At 41.4% G+C, this 18,393-nt stretch overlaps 1 protein-coding gene across 1 annotated transcript in view; it reads right to left on the minus strand.

Moving 5' to 3' along the window:
• Positions 1–18,393, minus strand: part of si:ch211-186j3.6 (neural-cadherin) — a 689,510-nt gene that overhangs the window by 194,491 nt on the left and 476,626 nt on the right. The gene's annotated exons all lie outside the window — the stretch shown is intronic.

Consider the following 18,393-nt stretch of genomic DNA (forward strand, 5'->3'; position numbering starts at 1 on the left):
TTTAAATGACAGTAGAGTGAAATGCCCACTACAGTCCTTATGTACTGTATGTTGAATGTATATATCCATCTTGTGTCTTATCTTTCCATTTCAACAATTTATTTTACAGAATATATATATAATTTACAGAAAAATATGGCATATTTTATAGATGGTTTGAATTGCGATTAATTGCGATTAATTACGATTAATTAATTTTTAAGCTGTAATTAACTCAATTAAAAATTTTAATCGTTTGACAGCCCTAACATATATATATATATATATATTAAATCGTTTTCTTATTGTATTTAATGTTACAGACAAAATGTCTTACACTCATCCAGAGTCTTTGGTTTTGGCTTAAAGTAGGGCTATCAAATTTATGGCGTTCATGGCGGTCATAACATTAAAATATTTAACGCAATTGACGCATGCACTGCACTATCCACTCACGCATTAACGCGTTCAATCTATAATGGCACTGTTTTACATATACATAGAGCTAAAAGGCAACGTAAAATGAGTAGAGAGAATTTTGGCAGCCTTTGAAGCTTTTTTTTAATTGGCTAAAGCCTTACAATCCCTCCCTCAACAATTAGAAATTTCGTGGGAAGCAATGTGGGGAAGAAAGGTAGTAGTTTTTAGTAATTCCCAACGCAGAGAAGATATATCAATTGGTACCACTGCGCGCAGTCATGGTTGCACTTCCCAGCATGCATTTGGGCAGAAGTTAAATGGCTACAGTATCATTTACTGAAAGCTCAACAAGTACACTAGATGGCAATATTTAGGCACAATATACAAAGTAACATTTATCCTTTAAGAATTACAAGTCTTTCTATCCGTGGATCCCTCTCACAGAAAGAATGTTAATAATGTAAATGCCATCTTGAGGATTTATTGTCATAATAAACAAATACAGTACTTATGTACTGAATGTTGAATGTATATATTCGTCCGAGTTTTATTCATTTTTTTCTTAATGCCAAAATGTATATGATCGGGAGAAATTATCGGGAATGATTGGAATTGAATCGGGAGCAAAAAAAAAAAAACAATCGGATCGGGAAATATCGGGATCGGCAGATACTCAAACTAAAATGATCAGGATCGGATCGGGAGCAAAAAAACATGATCGGAACAACTTACCCCTCATAGCCAGTGATGGCGACAGATGTCAATGTATTTAAACTGAAAAGGTCGAGTCAAAGAATGTTTATGCACCCATGGACATTGTTGGACATTGTTGGAGGCAATTTTTACAGGTCCTCCGCGTGTTAGTTTTCAATTCAGGTGAGACGGCTAGACTGGATTGTTTAATGAAGACTGGAGGCAAGAGATCAATACTGCGCAGTTTTAATTTCAGAAATTTCTAGGGTGCACTTAGCTACAGGAAAAGCCGTGTAGGGAAATGCACACTAAACAGAGACCCCGGCCTTCCTTATATACAAATAAGGAGGTGTGCCTGGAATGTTTGGTGATTAACTCTTACAGTAGATCTTGCAAAATAGGTCATGAGCCTTGCTGCGTTGGAAGTTAAAAGTTCATGATTATCTGAGGCAAAACTATCAGAAGTTTCAGTGAAAAATGTTGTCCCGGGCCTTAGGACCATAGGGTTCCCTGAATGACCCTTAATTTATTTTACTTTACATTCACATACGTATTTGTGTATAACTATGTATTATAGCAAATGTTAATACAAATCCATCACCGAAACAGCACAAATGAATGTGTTAACACCCTAGCCGTGTCCTCCATTGAGCATGATGCAACTAGCAACGAAAAGATATACAAACTGTCAAATAGCAGCAATATCTTGGCAAGCCGCCTAGGATCGGTTTATAGATACCGCTGATAAGCTGGAATTGGATGCAGGTATGACGACAGAATTAAAAAAAAAAAAAAAAAAAAACCATGGAAAAACCATGGTGAGAGGCAGACAAACGAAAAAAAAAAAAAACGAGCCAATGATGCAACTAGCAATGAAGGGATATACAAACTGTCAAATAGCAGCAAGTCAATATCTCGGCAAGCCGCCTAGGATCGGTTTATAGATATTGCTGATAAGTTGGAATTTGATGCAGGTATGACGACAGACTTTAATAAAAAAAAAAAAAAACACGGTGAGAGGCAGACAAACAAACAAACAAAAAAAGCCTATGATGCAACTAGCAACGAACGGATATACAAACTGTTAAATGGCAGCAAATCAATATCTCTGCAAGCCGCCTAGGATCGGTTTAAAGACACTGATGAGCTGAAACTGGATGCAGGTACAGTGGGGCAAATAAGTATTTAGTCAACCAATTGTGCAAGTTCTCCCACTTGAAAAGATTAGAGAGGCCTGTAATTGTCAACATGGGTAAACCTCAACAATGAGACAGATTGTAGAAGAAAAAAAACAGAAAATCACATTTTTTTATTTTTAAAGAATTTATTTCCAAATTAGAGTGGACAATAAGTATTTGGTCACCTACAAAGAAGCAAGATTTCTGGCTGTCAAAGGGGTCTAACTTCTTGTAACAAGGTCGAACGAGGCTCCAATAATTACCTGTAATAATGGCACCTGTTTTAACTCATTATCGGTATAAAAGACACCTGTCCACAACCTCTGTCAGTCACACTCCAAACTCCATTATGGCCAAGACCAAAGAGCTGTCGAAGGACACCAGAGACAAAATTGTAGACCTGCACCAGGCTGGGAAGACTGAATCTGCAATAGGTAAAATGCTTGGTGTAAAGAAATCAACTGTGGGAGCAATTATTAGAAAATGGAAGACATACAAGACCGCTGATAATCTCCCTCGATCTGGGGCTCCATGCAAGATTCACCCCGTGGCCTCAAAACGATAACAAGAACAGTGAGCAAAAATCCCAGAACCACACGGGGGCGACCTAGTGAATGACCTACAGAGAGCTGGGACCACAGTAACAAAGGCTACTATCAGTAACACAATGCACCACCAGGGACTCAAATCCTGGACTGCCAGACGTGTCCCCCTGCTGAAGCCAGTACACATTCAGGCCCATCTGCAGTTTGCTAGAGAGCATTTGGATAATCCAGAAGAGGACTGGGAGAATGTGTTATGGTCAGATGAAACCAAAATAGAACTTTTTGGTAGAAACACAGGTTCTCGTGTTTGGAGGAGAAAGAATACTGAATTGCATCCGAAGAACACCATACCCACTGTGAAGCATGGGGGTGAAAACATCATGCTTTGGGGCTGTTTTTCTACAAAGGGACCAGGACGACTGATCTGTGTAAAGGAAAGAATGCTAACTAAATCTACTAACTAATTCTAAACTAAATCTGCTTATTACCACCTAAAAGAATATAGCCAGGATAGGATCACTTTTTCGTTATCTGTCATTTTGACTGACAGTGTCATAAAAATCCGGTCATAATCTACTTTTACCCATCACTTACATTTTTAAAATGATAATAATGACATATTCAATAGTATTTAGTTTTCATTCATTTTTAATTAATATTCTGTCCGAACAAGGTTAACAAGAGGCAAACAGACAGCGGAATGCACCAATCAGCGACGGGAAGACGTGCCGTTAGCAAAGCGACGAGGGCAGGACAAGGGACTTGCGCGCGGAAGTAAACATACGAGGAGAACGGAGTTTATTCAACATGGCTAGCGCGAGACAGACTGTTGTCAATGTCTCGTGTCGATGTGTTTTAGCTCATTTAAAACTGAATTTACCGCGGATTGGAACATATTCTCGGCTCTCCCGCCATCCATGTTGTTGTAGAGACGACTTTCGGCGCGCAAGAGTAACATTGCTCGTGAAGAACACATCACGCAAATAAACAAATCTGATTTGTCGATTGATTTTGTACCTACTCGAGAGGCTGTGTCCCAGACTTTTCTCTCAGTGTTTGAAAAATACAGGGAGAACAGTCTGGCCGTGCCAGGCAAACACTCAGTTGCCTTGACATTATTCCCAGTAAGGCCAACAACGTCATGCATCAAGAGAGACAATAGCTAATTAATATGCTCACTCGTCATCCTGTGGTCTGGGGTGTGAATTGCAACCTGTCAAAATGACAGATGGACTTCAGTTTTTTCCGTCACTGTTTTAAAAAACCGGTCAACGACGGAAAATATTCGGTTAACGCGACCCCTGGCCAGGATTAAAGTGCATGTGACATGAAAAAGCATGTTTATTTCACGTATCGAGATATTTTAAGTGAAAATCTCCTTCCAGCAAGGGCATTGAAGATGACACGTGGCTGGGTCTTTCAGCATGACAATGGTCACAAACACACAGCCAGGGCAACAAAGGAGTGGCTTCGTAAGAAGCATTTCAAGGTCCGGGAGTGGCCTAGCCAGTCTCCAGATCCCAACGCTGTAGAAAATCTGTGGAGGGAGTTGAAAGTCCGTGTTGCCCAACGACAGCCCCAAAACATCACGGCTCTAGAGGAGATCTGCATGAAGGAACGGGCCAAAATACCAGCAACAGTGTGTGAAAAGCTTGTGAAGAGTTCGTTATTGCCAACAAAGGGTACATAACAAAGTATTGAGATGAACTTTTGGTATTGACCAAATACTTATTTTCCACCATGATTTGCAAATAAATTCTTTAAAAATTAAACAATATGATTTTCTGTTTTTTTTCCCTCCACATTCTCATGGTTGTGGTTTACCCATGTTGACAATTACAGGCCTCTCTAATATTTTCGAGTGGGAGAACTTGCACAATTAGTGGTTGACTAAAAACGTATTTGCCTCACTGTATGACATCATCCCACATCTCTGTCACGAAGCAATCTGACCAGCTGTAGAATGTGACAAAAATCATGCCAGTCTTCATACTAGCTTCTCTTACTAGCTACTAGCACAGCTATTCTCCCAGTCCAGCCCAACCATGTCATCACCCCCAGCGTGCATTGCAGTGTTTCCCACAGGATTTTAGGAGACTGTGGTGGGAGGGTCTCTGACCCTCGGGGTAGGGTGTGTGTGTACATTTTCAAGCCTGGTGTATCTCTTTAGGGCATTTTGAGACCACTGAATGTAATATAAATTGCTGTATGCGGTGTCGCCGGATCGCGCCAAATGCAGCAGAATGCAGCAGACAGTAGTCCCGTAGCCTGGTACACCAGACTCAGCGGTAATATGTTCCAATCCGCGGTAAATTCGGTTTTACATGACCAAAAACACATCGAGTCGCTAAAACCAACAGTCTGTCTCGCGCTAGCCATGTTGAATATGTTGAAATGTCTCTCGCTAGCGCGGGTAGTAGAGTGGAGTGGGCTACAGCTGTGTAATCGGCTGACTGACGCATCTGATTATTATCTTTTTTTTTTTTTTTCTATTTTTTTTTTTTTTTTTTTCGGCGGGGGGGCAAACGAGACTGTGGCGGGCCCAAACGAGACTGGGGCGGCCCGCCCCAGTCTCGTTCATTGGTGGGAAACACTGCATTGCACGTGTAAAACCCTCCGTAGGTCAAAACGTACTAAATATTATAGATTTCTACATCAATGGCAATATGTTTCTGATAACATGTTTTAGTAAAAAAGAACAATTGTGGCTTATTAAAGCCTACAAGTCTTTCAGTCCCATGTTCCCTTTCAACATGATCTTAGAAAATGTCATTAATTTTAAAGCACAAGAAGTTATGTTAATACGTAATGTTTTGTAAGAAAAACATTTTCAGTTATTAAAAGAAATCCAATCCTTTGATCGTCAGCATTTTCGCGTTGATGCTAAATGATGACGGAAAATGTTGCAATTTACTAAAATCAAAGCTGTGTGGATGAATTATTAAAAAGGACTGTTGTTGTTTGGAAGCGAGTGTGTGTAAATATCTTAGTGTTCCAGTTAAAGGTGATTATGTTGTGGACAATTTAGCAGCTTCATTTCCAATAACAAGTGCACAGGAGCATTGAGAACCAGCAGTCAACTCATGTTTTATTCACCACGTGCATGATGGCAAAGCCGCCGCAGCAGGTTTGGAAAGCTCGGGGTTTTTCATTTTCAGTGAGCACTTCAAGCTAAGGTTGCCCCGATTAATAAACTGGTCGACAACTATTAAGAGCCAAATATTTTGCTTGTCAAGTCACCCTTTCAGAGACAGTGGTCATCTTTATTTTTGTCTTTGTAACCTGTCTTGTTCAGCAGCTTAGACATGGATCTGAGTCTACTTGCATGAATAAAACCTCTCCTAAAAAAACCTAATCTGGATGCCTCGACCATTAGTAATTCCATGCCAATATCAAATCTGACATTCCTGGGGGAAATTATCGAAAGGGTTGTGTTCAAACAGATCCAGATTTTTATGATGCTAAACAATCTTTTTAACTCATTTCAGTCTGGATTTGGGCCACAACACAGCACCGAGACTGTGCTTATCAAAGTCCTAAATGATATTCGTCGGCATACCGATGCGGGCAAATCATCTGTTCTGCTACTATTGGATCTCAGCGCCGCATTCGACACAGTTGATCACAACATACTACTCAGCAGATTGGAGCAGTGGGTAGGGCTTACTGACACTATTCTTCAGTGGTTCACATCCTATTTACATGATAGGGATTTCTTGGTGTCAATCCGAAACCATCAGTCAGAACGAACCAAATTCACATGTGGAGTCCCTCAAGGGTCAATTCTTGGACCACTCTTATTTAACATCTATATGCTTCCCTTAGCTCAGATTATGGAACAGTATGACATCTCCTATCACACCTATGCAGATGACACACAACTGTACATTTCTGTGTCCCCACATGATTATAGTCCCTTAGTCTCCCTGAGTAGGGTTATTCAGATCATATTTTTTTGCTCCCGATTCAATTCCAATCATTCCCGATAATTTTTCGCGATCATATACATTTTGGCAATGCATTAAGAAAAAAATGAATAAAACTCGGACGAATATACACATTCAACATACAGTACATAAGTACTGTATTTGTTTATAATGACAATAAATCCTCAAGATGGCATTTACATTATTAGCATTCTTTCTGTGAGAGGGATCCACGGATAGAAAGACTTATGACTTTGTATATTGTGACTAAATATTGCCATCTAGTGTATTTGTTGAGCTTTCAGTAAATGATACTGTAGCCATGCCCAAATGCATGATGGGAAGTGGAACCATGACTGTGCGTAGTGCTACCAATTGATATATCTTCTTTACGTTGGGAAATAACATAAGGTGTTAGGAAAAAAATCAGTTGCTACCTTGCTTCCCCACGTTGCTTCCCATGATATTTCTAATCGTAGGGAGAGGGATTGTAAGGCTTTAGCCAAATAAAAAAAAGGCTCCAAAGGCTGCCAAAATTCACTCTACTCATTTTACGCTGCCTCTTATCTCTCTATATAGGTAAAACGGCGCCATTACAGATTGAGCGCAACAATGCGTAAGTGGGTTGTGCAGCGCATGCATTAATTGCGTTAAATATTTTAACGTGATACATTTTTAAAAACATTAATTACCACCTTTATCGGGATAAATTTGATAACCCTACCTTAAGCCTAAACTAAAGACTCTGGATGAGTGTAAAATCTTATGTCTGTAAAGTTAAATACAATTAGAAAACGATTTAATTAAAAAATATATTAAAAAAAAGGCATGGCCGATATTTTTTTGCCGATTCTGATACTTTGAAAATGACGTGATCGGACCTCGGGACATCTCTATCCCTGAGTAAATGCATTCATCAAATCAATGTATGGATGTGCTAGAATTTTCTCCAGTTAAATGTGGAGAAGACAGAAGTGATCATTTTTGGGCCAAAAAAGGAAAGATCAAAGATAAGCAGGCACCTTAGCACAATGTCACTTACAGCTACAAATCAAGTCAGAAACCTTGGCGAAATTATTGACTCAGACCTAAAATTTGATAGCCGTCCAAAGTCTGTCACTAAATCTGCTTATTACCACCTAAAAAATATAGCTAGGATTAAAGTGCATGTGACACGAAAAAGCATGTTTATTTCATAATACACGCGGCATTTTATGCTCCTGAATGATATGGACCGCTTGGATGTGTGTGGAAGCGATCGCTATATTTATTTAGTTTTTTGAATCCCGCGCCATGAAAATGAGTGACTTCCGGCTTCGGTCTTGCATTGAGGAGGAGGGCGCTGTGACGTGTACGGGAGAAGGCGTCCTCTTCACTATACAGCGTACTGTTGTGTATGAGGACGAAGGATTCAGCTGATTTTGCGGATTAATACGTTTATTTTTCGCATCACGCCAGCCAAACGGCTGCAGAAAAATCATTCTGTATGAGGGAGAGGCGTATGCGCCTTTTTAGAGTTTCAAAAGGTTCCCATTCACCATAGATATTGGCCAAAACAAGCCCTACTGCTTTGGGACCATTGGACTTACGAGGAAGTGAGTAAACATCTTGTTTTGTATTATGTCAAATATTAATACAGCTATTACAAAGTAAACACTACAAACTTTCTTTAAATAAAGGACTACTTACGTTTGATCATTGATAGGCGTGTAAAAAGCTCTCCGGGATCGGATCGGGAGCAGAAAAAACATGATCGGAACAACCCTAGTTGTAACGGGTGGTTATATAGTCACTGTTGCCTTTCTATCAGCTCGAACCAGTCTGGCCATTCTCCTCTGACCTCTGGCATCAACGAGGCATTTCCGCCCATAGAACTGCCGCTCACTGGATATTTTTTCTTTTTCGGACCATTCTCTGTAAACCCTAGAGATGGTTGTGGGTGAAAATCCCAGTAGATCAGCAGTTTCTGGAATACTCAGACCAGCTCTTCTGGCACCAACAACCATGCCACGTTCAAAGTCACTCAAATCACCTTTATTCCCCATACTGATGCTCGGTTTGAACTGCAGGAGATTGTCTTAAACCATGTTTACATGGCTAAATGCACTGAGTTGCCGCCATGTGATTGGCTGATTAGAAATTACAGTGGGGAGAACAAGTATTTGATACACTGCCGATTTTTCTGGTTTTCCCACTTGCAAGCCATGTAGAGGTCTGTAATTTGTATCATAAGTTCTCTTCAACTGTGAGGGACGGAATCTAATACAAAAATCCAGAAAATCACATTGTATAATTTTTGAATAATAAATTTGTATTTAACTGCATGAAATAAATATTTGATGCATCACAAAAATCGAACTTAATATTTGGTACAGAAACCTTTGTTTGCTATTACAGATACCAAACGTTTCCTGTAGTCCTTGACAAGGTTTGCACACACTGCAGCAGGGATTTTAGCCCACTCATCCATGCAGATCTTCTCCAGAGCCTTCAGGTTTCGGGGCTGCTGCCGGGCAACACGGACTTTCAGCTCCCTCCATATATTTTCTATCGGGTTCAGATCTGGTGACTGGCTAGGTCACTCCAGGACCTTAAGATGCTTCTTACGGAGCCACTCTTTAGTTGCCTTGGCTGTGTGCTTTGGGTCGTTGCCATGCTGGAAGACCCATCTTCAGGGCTCTCACTGAAGGAAGGAGGTTGTCAGCCAAGATCTGGCGATACATAGCCCCATCCATCCTCGCCTCAATAAGGTGCAGTCGTCCTGTACCCTTGGCAGAGAAGCAGCCCCAAAAAATGATGTTTCCTCCTCCATGTTTCACGGTTGGGATGGTGTTTTTGGGGTTGTACTCATCCTTCTTTTTCCTCCAAACACGACGAGCCGAGTTTAGACCAAAAAATTCAATTTTGGTCTCATCCGACCACATGACCTTCTCCCATTGCTCCTCTGGATCATCCAGATGGTCAGGGGCAAACTTCAGATGTGTCTGGACATGCACTGGCTTCAGCAGCGGGACCTTGCGTGCGCTGTAGGATTTTAATCCATGACGGCGTAATGTGTTTCCGATGGTTTTCTTCGAGACTGTGGTTCCAGCTCTCTTCAGGTCATTGACCAGGTCCTGCCGTGTAGTTCTGGGCTGATCCCTCACCTTCCTCATGATCAGTGATGATCTTGCATGGAGCCCCAGAACAAGGCAGATTGACCGTCAACTTGAACTTCTTCCATTTTCTAATAATTGCTCCAACAGTTGTTACCTTCTCACCAAACTGCTTATTTTCCTGTAGCCCATCCCAGCCTTGGGCAGGTCTATTATTTATCCCTGATGTCCTTACACAGCTCTTTGGCCTTGTTCATTGTGTAGAGGTTGGAGTTTGTTTGTTTGAGCATGTGAACAGGTGTCTTTTATGATGAGGTGTCCTCATCACTACTATCATTCACTCTTCACTTACATCCGGTTCAGTACCCCCATCCCTCAAAACTGCTTCCATCACACCCATTCTAAAGAAACCTAACCTGGATCCCACCAATTTCAATAACCTCCGCCCAATCTCCAACCTACCTTTCATTTCCAAAATTCTTGAAATAAACGTTGCATCCCAACTTCATAACCACCTAATTACCAATGACATTTACGAGCACTTTCAATCCGGTTTCCGCCCCCTCCATAGCACCGAAACAGCCCTACTTAGAATTACAAACGACCTCCTCACAGCATCCGACTCCGGTTTATTATCAATTCTCGTCTTTCTCGACCTCACTGCCGCCTTCGACACAATTTCTCATACAATCCTTCTCGACCGACTCTCCTCCATTGGTATCACTCACACACCCCTTTCCTGGTTCACTTCCTACCTGTCCAACCGCACACAATTCGTCAAACTTGGCCCCCATCAATCCAGTTCCCACCCTGTCTCCACTGGCGTGCCCCAGGGCTCTGTCCTGGGGCCACTCCTCTTCATCATCTACATTCTACCCCTCGGTTCCATCTTCCGCAAACACAACATTCACTTTCACTGTTACGCAGATGACACCCAGCTCTACATATCCTCAAAACCAACCGCCTCCCTCCCACCTTCCTCCCTCACCCTCTGCTTAGATGACATTAACTCCTGGTTCTCCTCCAACTTCCTCCTACTTAACAGCTCCAAAACAGAAGTCCTCTTAGTTAGTACCACCGCAACACTCTCTAATGTCCATAAGTTCTCTATTACAATCAACAATTTACCGATCTCTCCTTCATCTCAGGTTAAGAGTCTGGGTGTCATCCTCGACAGCACACTTTCCTTCCGGTCACATATCAACAGCATCACCAGATCAGCCTATCTCCACTTTCGCAACATTTCTCGCCTCCTCCCTTCTCTCACCCGCCATACCGCTTCCACCCTGGTCTGTAATCTAATAACCTCCCGGCTCGATTATTGTAACTCACTGCTCTTCGGTCTCCCTAATAAGTCCCTCCAGAAACTGCAGCTCCTCCAGAACTCAGCAGCACGCCTCATCACACGAACCCCCGCAACACACCACATTACCCCCATCCTCCGTCAACTTCACTGGCTTCCCGTCAAACAAAGAATCAATTACAAAATCCTCATCATCACCTTCAAAATACTCCATGCCCTGGCCCCTCCCTACCTCTGCGATCTTCTCCATCTAAACAATCCAACCCGTTCACTTCGCCCTACCACTATTCCCCCTCTCTCCGTCCCCCGTGTCCGCCTCTCCACCTTTGGTTCCAGAGCTTTTAGTCATTGCGCCCCCCAGCTCTGGAACTCCCTACCCCCTGATCTCCGCAGCATATCTACTCTATCATTTTTCAAATCTAGACTGAAAACACACCTGTTCACTCTTTCTTACCCACCGTAACCCATAGCTGTCATATTTTTACCTCTTTTTATTGTGCTTTTAATTTTTTTTAATCCTTTTAATACCTTTTTATCGTACTGTAATTCCATCTCTCTTGTGAAGCGTCTTTGTGTGTTTGAAAAGCGCTCTAGAAATAAAATGTATTATTATTATTTAGGGCTGTCAAACGATTAAAATTTTTAATCGAGTTAATTACAGCTTAAAAATTAATCAATCGTAATTAATCGCAATTAATCGCAATTCAAACCATCTATAAAATATGCCAAATTTTTCTGTAAATTATATATATATTCTATAAAATAATTTGTTGGAATGGAAAGATAGGACACAAGATAGATATATACATTCAACATACGGTACATAAGGACTGTAGTGGGCATTTCACTCTACTGTCATTTAAATCTGTCTATGCTGTCGTCACTCCGAAGCGTCTAGTTTTTCCAAAGCTAGACAGCTAGTGAACGACGCCTTAATAATCAGACTTCTTCCTTTTTCATCTGATTTATTAATAAAATGGCCTCAAACCACTGTCCTCTTTAGACTGTAGTGAAACTACAAAAAAAGTACACAAGCATTGCATTAGCAACAACGTTAGCTTAGCACGCTATAAAGGTTCACTAAACATAAACAAAAAGCGTCTCATACAAAAAATAGAACATTTCGCTTACTAACATAATATGTACATTCTTTACAACAACCATACTTACGTACAAATCTTGTCCAAGGATCATATAAGCACAACATTACAATGGAGGCGTCAGCCATGTCGCAAAGCGACCACAAGAGTTCGCTGTTAGACAGCATTAAAAACCTTGCTGTAAAACTTACCAAAAGGCAGAATACTGTCTGAGCGGGACATGTGTGTTAATTGCGTCAAATATTTTAACGTGATTAATTTATAAAATTAATTACCGCGCGTTAACGCGATAATTTTGACAGCCCTATTATTATCATTATTATTTTATACAGGTAACAAGTTCAAACAGGTGCAGTTACTTCCGGTAATGAGTGGAGAACAGGAGGGGTTCTTAAACAAGAATTAAGAGCCGAAATATTTACTAGTTGGTAATGATACAATGATACAAATTGCAGACCTCTACATGCTTTGCAAGTGGGAAAACCAGCAAAATCGGCAATGTATCAAATACTTGTTCCCCCCACTGTAGAAAATCTGTGAAAAATCCAATTGAAAGTCCATGTTGCCCAACGACAGCCCCAAAACATCACTGCTCTAGAGGAGATCTGCATGGAGGAATGGGCCAAAATACCAGCAACAGTGTGTGAAGAGTTACAGAAAATGTTTGGCCTTCGTTATAGCCAACAAAGGGTACATAACAAAGTATTGAGATGAACTTTTGGTATTGATCAAATACTTATTTTCCACCATGATTTGCAAATAAATTCTTTAAAAATCAAACAATGTGATTTTCTGTTTTTATTCCACATTCTGTATCTCATGGTTGAGGTTTACCCATGTTGACAATTACAGGCATCTCTAATATTTTCAAGTGGAAGAATTTGCACAATTAGTGGTTGACTAAATACTTATTTGCCCTACTGTATACGTCGAATGATACACTCCTCATATTTTCATCTACTGGTTGTTTTCCCAAAAATTTGAACCCAAATCTTCCCCCTCCACTTTGCACACGAGCTTCTTTCCCTCCGATATCATTCTGAAGGCTGACGAATAAAGCGCAACACTTAAAAAGGAAGCCAGAACTGCAGTGTTTCTTTGAAACAGGACTGAAGAGCGACTGATGAGCAAGACCAAACGCTCCACTTGCAAGAAAAGCAACAAGAGCGCCCCTAATTTGATTGTTAGTTTATCATGACAGCTAATTGACATGCAGCGCTATACTTGTTGTCTTTTTATTGATTGACAAGCTACACGGGAGGCTTTCATCACAGCCCGTGTCGAAATTGTCTTAAGTGAAGCGCTTTCGTACACAAACATGGCGCGCCGGTCTTTTATTTATGACTGACAATGAATGGAATGTAACAATAAATCAGCGTAAATCTCTGCGCCGCTTTTGTTTTTCCTCCTTTTTTTCGTCTCCCCCCGCTGAGAGAAAAACAAGGATATCAGAGGAAAGGCACGCATCAAAGACGCTTCCTCAGCTGGGGGAGACGCAATACGCTTCGGTCTAGCTGAGAGTCCTCGACGAGTCGCAGAGAAGCGGAGTGTAAAATTCCAGCCAGCGTTTCATCCTTCATTCATCATCCGACAGTCTGCTTTCATTAGACGCGTTTTGGCACAGAACAAACAAAAACAGAGGCGGTGCGTTTCGCCGCCATCGGATGTCCGATTCATTTTGGACTGGGAGGGATGGAAATTCAGCAGCTTCTCCAGCTATCCAATCAAAGGTACATCCATGAATTCACTTATACAGTGCCTTGCAAAAGTATTCGGCCCCCTTGAACCTTGCAACCTTTCGCCACATTTCAGGCTTCAAACATAAAGACATAAAATTTTAATTTTTTGTCAAGAATCAACAACAAGTGGGACACAATCGTGAAGTGGAACAACATTTATTGGATAATTTCAACTTTTTTAACAAATAAAAAACTGAAAAGTGGGGCGTGCAATATTATTCGGCCCCCTTGCGTTAATACTTTGTAGCGCCACCTTTTGCTCCAATTACAGCTGCAAGTCGCTTGGGGTATGTTTCTATCAGTTTTGCACATCGAGAGACTGACATTCTTGCCCATTCTTCCTTGCAAAACAGCTTGAGCTCAGTGAGGTTGGATGGAGAGTGTTTGTGAACAGCAGTCTTCAGCTCTTTCCACAGATTCTCGATTGGATTCAGGTCTGGACTTTGACTTGGCCATTCTAACACCTGGATACGTTTATTTTTCAACCATTCCATTGTAGATTTGGCTTTATGTTTTGGATCATTGTCCTGTTGGAAGATAAATCTCCGTCCCAGTCTCAGGTCTTGTGCAGACACCAACAGGTTTTCTTCCAGAATGTTCCTGTATTTGGCTGCATCCATCTTCCCGTCAATTTTAACCATCTTCCCGGTCCCTGCTGAAGAAAAGCAGGCCCAAACCATGATGCTGCCACCACCATGTTTGACAGTGGGGATGGTGTGTTCAGGGTGATGAGCTGTGTTGCTTTTACGCCAAACATATCGTTTTGCATTGTGGCCAAAAAGTTCAATTTTGGTTTCATCTGACCAGAGCACCTTCTTCCACATGTTTGGTGTGTCTCCCAGGTGGCTTGTGGCAAACTTTAAACCAGACTTTTTATGGATATCTTTGAGAAATGGCTTTCTTCTTGCCACTCTTCCATAAAGGCCAGATTTGTGCAGTGTACGACTGATTGTTGTCCTATGGACAGACTCTCCCACCTCAGCTGTAGATCTCTGCAGTTCATCCAGAGTGATCATGGGCCTCTTGGCTGCATCTCTGATCAGTTTTCTCCTTGTTTGAGAAGAAAGTTTGGAAGGACGGCCGGGTCTCGGTAGATTTGCAGTGGTCTGATGTTCCTTCCATTTCAATACGATGGCTTGCACAGTGCTCCTTGAGATGTTTGAAGCTTGGGGAATCTTTTTGTATCCAAATCCGGCTTTAAACTTCTCCACAACAGTATCTCGGACCTGCCTGGTGTGTTCCTTGGTTTTCATAATGCTCTCTGCACTTTAAACAGAACCCTAGGACTATCACAGAGCAGGTGCATTTACACGGAGACTTGATTACACACAGGTGGATTCTATTTATCGTCATCGGTCATTTAGGACAACATTGGATCATTCAGAGATCCTCACTGAACTTCTGGAGTGAGTTTGCTGCACTGAAAGTAAAGGGGCCGAATAATATTGCACGCCACACTTTTCAGTTTTTAATTTGTCAAAAAAGTTTAAATTATCCAATAAATGTTGTTCCACTTCACGATTGTGTCCCACTTGTTGTTGATTCTTGACAAACAAATTAAATTTCATATCTTTATGTTTGAAGCCTGAAATGTGGCGAAAGGTTGCAAGATTCAAGGGGGCCGAATACTTTTGCAAGGCACTGTATGCACATTTATTCACTAAAAATAATAATTCCACCTTAACCACTCACTTCACTCCCCTTGTTTCCATTTGACTGGAAATTGCATCCAAAAGCAGCACATCGTGGCATTTTACTTAGCGAGTTTAGGCAGCAATAAGCAAATGTTGAACACGCTACACATTTGTAAAGATTCCAATGACGTCATCACTGCGAGCCCGCAAACCATGGCGCCAACTAACGGTCAAAATATGGTCTAAATATTATTAAATATTGCCATTGATTTAACATTTTATGTGTTTCTAACAACATATTTTAGTACAAGAGAACAATTGTGGTTTATTACAGCCTACATGGATTTAAGTTAGAGGATCACTTTAACTCATTATCGGTATAAAAGACAGCTGTCCACAACCTCAGTCAGTCACACTCCAAACTGCACTATTGGCAAGACCAAAGAGCTGTCGAAGGACACCAGAGACAAAATTGTAGACCTGCACCAGGCTGGGAAGACTGAATATGCAATAGGTAAAATGCTTAGTATAAAGAAATCAACTGTGGGAGCAATTATTAGAAAATGGAAGACATACAAGACCACTAATAATCTCCGTCGACCTGGGGCTCCATGCAAGATCTCACCCCGTGGCGTCAAAATGGTAACGGTGAGCAAAAATCCCAGAACCACACGGGGGGACCTAGTGAATGACCTACAGTGAGCTCGGACCACACTAACAAAGGCTACTATCAGTAACACAATGCGCCGCCAAAGACTCAAATCCTGCACTGCCAGACGTGTCCCCCTGCTGAAGACAGTACACGTTCAGGCCCGTCTGCGGTTCGCTAGGGAGCATTTGGATGATCCAGAAGAGGACTGGGAGAATGTGTTATGGTCAGATGAAACCAAAATAGAACTTTTTGGTAGAAACACAGATTCTCATGTTTGGAGGAAAAAGAATACTGAATTGCACCATACCCACTGTGAAGCATGGTGGTGGAAACATGGGGCTGTTTTTCTGCAAATGGACCGGGACGACTGATCTGTGTCAAGGAAAGAATGAATGGGGCCATGTATCGAGAGATTTTGAGTGAAAATCTCCTTCTTTCAGCGAGGGCATTGAAGATGAGACGTGGCTGGGTCTTTCAGCATGACAATGATCCCAAACACACAGCCAGGGCAACAAAGGAGTGGCAACGTAAGAAGCATTTCAAGGTCCTGGAGTGGCCTAGCCAGTCTCCAAATCTCAACCCCATAGAAAATCTGTGGAGGGAGTTGAAAGTCCGTGTTGCCCGACGACAGCCCCAAAATATCACTGCTCTAGAGGTGATCTGCATGGAGGAATGGGCCAACATACCAGCAACAGTGTGTGAAAAGCTTGTGAAGAGTTACAGAAAATGGTTGGCCTCCGTTATTGCCAACAAAGGGTACATAACAAAGTATTGCGATGAACTTTTGGTATTGACCAAATACTTATTTTCCACCATGATTTGCAAATAAATTATTTAAAAATCAAACAAAGTGTTTCTATGTTTTTTTTTTTCTTCCACATTCTGTCTCTCATGGTTGAGGTTTACCCATGTTGACAATTACAGGCCTCTCTAATATTTTCAAGTGGGAGAACTTGCGCAATTAGTGGTTGACTAAATACTTATTTGCCCCACTGTATATAAAATCTGTTAATTCATCTTACCGTTAACTCATTGGGTGAGTTAGCAGTGGTGGAATGTTACGGTACTTGAAGTGCCTGCGACATTATAAAAAAATCTTAAATAGCATTATTATGTGAATTAGAATCACGTTTTGAGACGATCCGACTGTATACAACAAGTTGGCAAAGCACAGATGACGAAAAATAAGTGTTTTAATCTGCTTTTTCGCCCTGCCTGTTCTTATAGTGCTCTAGCGTCCCCAGCTGGATATTGGCATCGACAGGGTCACGATTTCATATGATTTAGAATCCAACCCATTGATGGGGAATGATTTATAACGAGGAAAATGCGACGAAGAGAGACGCAAAATGTCATTGTTTCCGTCTCTCTACTCCAATATTTTTACAGGATATTCTTTTTATCTAAGTATTTTTCCCCAATTGCTAAATAAATGGTATGGTCATGACAAATAACAGTTTTGTGCCAAATGGAATGTGAAAAATTCAAAACGCGTTAATACAGTACGACATGACAAAATTACTCCATAATGGTCAACACTATCGACTTCGTGCACCTCCCGAACGATATTTTATGCCACCGGAATTAGTCCGGCTTTTGTCATTTCCCTGCCCTGGCTTCAGAGAGCGTTATCAAACCAGGCGGCGTGAAAGCTAGCCGACATGCTAACCCGAACCGAGCCGCGTTTTAAAGTCTTATTCTCGCCTTTTGAAGCGAAAAATCACACAAAACTGCCCCGGATTATTTCACACGGCGACGGTGTTGTCCATTGTCTTCACTGATCGGCAACTCCCGCGGCGGCGAGCGAGTTACAGCTCGTCGTTCACCTGCAGGAGAGCTCGTTTGACGGGGAAGCAGCTGGAGAATGACCGCCGGACAAACCAGCCGATGTTGGAGTAGCGCGTAGCTGCCACATGGTCAACACAAATATGGCGTAAATGAATGCTTAAAAACACGGCGAAGACGTAAACAGTGAGAGAGCGGCGTGCAGTTGTTGTGTGCAGCTAACAAGGCAGGATATGTCTGAGGAGAACTTTTCTACATACAGTATATATATATATGTATATATATATATATATATATATATATATATATATATATATATATTTATTAGGGCTGTCAAAATTATC

The sequence above is a fragment of the Corythoichthys intestinalis genome, chromosome 1, assembly GCF_030265065.1.
Source record: "Corythoichthys intestinalis isolate RoL2023-P3 chromosome 1, ASM3026506v1, whole genome shotgun sequence".
NCBI classification, from domain to species: Eukaryota; Metazoa; Chordata; class Actinopteri; order Syngnathiformes; family Syngnathidae; genus Corythoichthys; species Corythoichthys intestinalis.